Source organism: Triticum dicoccoides, chromosome 6B (assembly GCF_002162155.2).
Source record: "Triticum dicoccoides isolate Atlit2015 ecotype Zavitan chromosome 6B, WEW_v2.0, whole genome shotgun sequence".
NCBI classification, from domain to species: Eukaryota; Viridiplantae; Streptophyta; class Magnoliopsida; order Poales; family Poaceae; genus Triticum; species Triticum dicoccoides.
In genome coordinates this window covers 694,946,196-694,949,194 of record NC_041391.1, presented here as the reverse complement: position 1 = coordinate 694,949,194, position 2,999 = coordinate 694,946,196, and positions in this window count along the sequence as shown.

Sequence of the window (2,999 nt, the reverse complement as noted above, 5' to 3'; positions counted from 1 at the left end):
ATTCTCTGATTTAAATGAATAACCGTCTCGCATCAAACAAGATCCATATATAATGTTCATGCTCAACGCTGGCACCAAATAACAATTATTCAGGTCTAAGACTAATCCCGAAGGTAGATGTAGAGGTAGCATGCCGACCGCGATCACATCGACTTTGGAACCGTTTCCCACGCGCATCGTCACCTCATCCTTGGCCAGTGCTCGCTTATTCCGTAGTCCCTGTTTCGAGTTGCAAATATTAGCAACAGAACCAGTATCAAATACCCAGGTGCTACTACGAGCTCTAGTTAGGTACACATCAATAACATGTATATCACATATACCTTTGTTCACTTTGCCATCCTTCTTATCCGCCAAATACTTGGGGCAGTTCCGCTTCCAGTGACCAGTTTGCTTGCAGTAGAAGCACTCAGTTTCAGGCTTAGGTCCAGACTTGGGTTTCTTCTATTGAGCAGCAACTTGCTTGCTGTTCTTCTTGAAGTTCCCCTTCTTCTTCCCTTTGCCCTTTTTCTTGAAACTAGTGGTCTTGTTAACCATCAACACTTGATGCTCCTTCTTGATTTCTACCTCCGTAGCCTTTAGCATTGCGAAGAGCTCGGGAATTTTCTTGTTCATCCCTTGCATATTATAGTTTATCACGAAGCTCTTGTAGCTTGGTGGCAGTGATTGGAGAATTCTGTCAATGATGCTATCATCCGGAAGATTAACTCCTAGTTGAATCAAGTGATTATTATACCCAGACATTTTGAGTATATGCTCACTAACAGAACTATTCTCCTCCATCTTGCAGCTGTAGAACTTATTGGAGACTTCATATCTCTCAATCCGGGTATTTGCTTGAAATATTAACTTCAACTCCTGGAACATCTCATATGCTCCATGACGTTCAAAACGTCGTTGAAGACCCGGTTCTAAGCCGTAAAGCATGGCACACTGAACTATAGAGTAGTCATCAGCTTTGCTCTGCCAGATGTTCACAACATCTGGTGTTGCACCTGCAGCAGGCCTGGCACCCAGCGGTGCTTCCAGGACGTAATTCTTCTGTGCAGCAATGAGGATAATCCTCAAGTTACGAACCCAGTCCGTGTAATTGCTACCATCATCTTTCAACTTTGCTTTCTCAAGGAACGCATTAAAATTCAACGGAACAACAACACGAGCCATCTATCTACAACAAACATAGACAAGCAAAATACTATCAGGTACTAAGTTCATGATAAATTTAAGTTCAATTAATCATATTACTTAAGAACTCCCACTTAGATAGATATCTCTCTAGTCATCTAAGTGATTACATGATCCAAATCAACTAAACCATAACCGATCATCACGTGAGATGGAGTAGTTTTCAATGGTGAACATCACTATGTTGATCATATCTACTATATGATTCACGCTCGACCTTTCGGTCTCTGTGTTCCGAGGCCATATCTGCATATGCTAGGCTCGTCAAGTATAACCTGAATATTCTGCGTGTGCAAAACTGGCTTGCACCCGTTGTAGATGGACGTAGAGCTTATCACACCCGATCATCACGTGGTGTCTGGGCACGACGAACTTTGGCAACGGTGCATATTCAGGGAGAACACTTCTTGATAATTTTTAGTGAGAGATCATCTTAAAATGCTACTGTCAATCAAAGCAAGATAAGATGCATAAAGGATAAACATCACATGCAATCAATATAAGTGATATGATATGGCCATCATCATCTTGTGCTTGTGATCTCCATCTCCGAAGCACCGTCGTGATCACCATCGTCACCGGCGCGACACCTTGATCTCCATCGTAGCATCGTTGTCGTTTACGCCATCTATTGCTTCTACGACTATCGCTACCGCTTAGTGATAAAGTAAAGCAATTACAGGGCGTTTGCATTTCATACAATAAAGCGACAACCATATGGCTCCTGCCAGTTGCCGATAACTTCGGTTACAAAACATGATCATCTCATACAATAAATATAGTATCACGTCTTGACCATATCACATCACAACATGCCCTGCAAAAACAAGTTGGACGTCCTCTACTTTATTGTTGCAAGTTCTACGTGGCTGCTACGGGCTTAGCAAGAACCGTTCTTACCTACGCATCAAAACCACAACGATAGTTCGTCAAGTTAGTGCTGTTTTAACCTTCGCAAGGACCGGGCGTAGCCACACTCGGTTCAACTAAAGTTGAAGAAACTGACACCCGCCAGCCACCTGTGTGCAAAGCACGTCGGTAGAACCAGTCTCGCGTAAGCGTACGCGTAATGTCGGTCCGGGCCGCTTCATCCAACAATACCGCAGAACCAAAGTATGACATGCTGGTAAGCAGTATGACTTGTATCGCCCACAACTCACTTGTGTTCTACTCGTGCATATAACATCAACGCATAAAACCTAGGCTCGGATGCCACTGCTGGGGAACGTAGTAATTTCAAAAAAAATTCCTACGCACACGCAAGATCATGGTGATTGCATAGCAACGAGAGGGGAGAGTGTTGTCCACGTACCCTCGTAGACCGTAAGTGGAAGCATTATCACAACGCGGTTGATGTAGTCGTACGTCTTCATGACTCGACCGATCCAAGCACCGAGCGTACGGCACCTCTGTGTTCAGCACACGTTTAGCTCGATGACGTTCCCCGGGCTCCAATCCAGCAAAGCGCCAGGGATGAGTTTCGCCAGCACGACGGCGTGGTGACGATGATGATGTTTTACCGGCGCAGGGCTTCGCCTAAACTCCGCGACGATATGATCGAGGTGGAATATGGTGGAGGGGGGCACCGCACACGGCTAAGGAACGATCCGTAGATCAACTTGTGTGTCATGGGGTGCCCCCTGCCCCCGTATATAAAGGAGCAAGGGGGAGGGGGCGGCCGGCCAAGGGAGGGCGCGCCAGGGAGGAGTCCTACTCCCACCGGGAGTAGGATTCCCTCCTTTCCTAGTCCAACTAGGAGACCTTCCATGTAGTAGGAGTAGGAGAGAAGGAAAGGGAAGAGAGAAGGGAAGGAA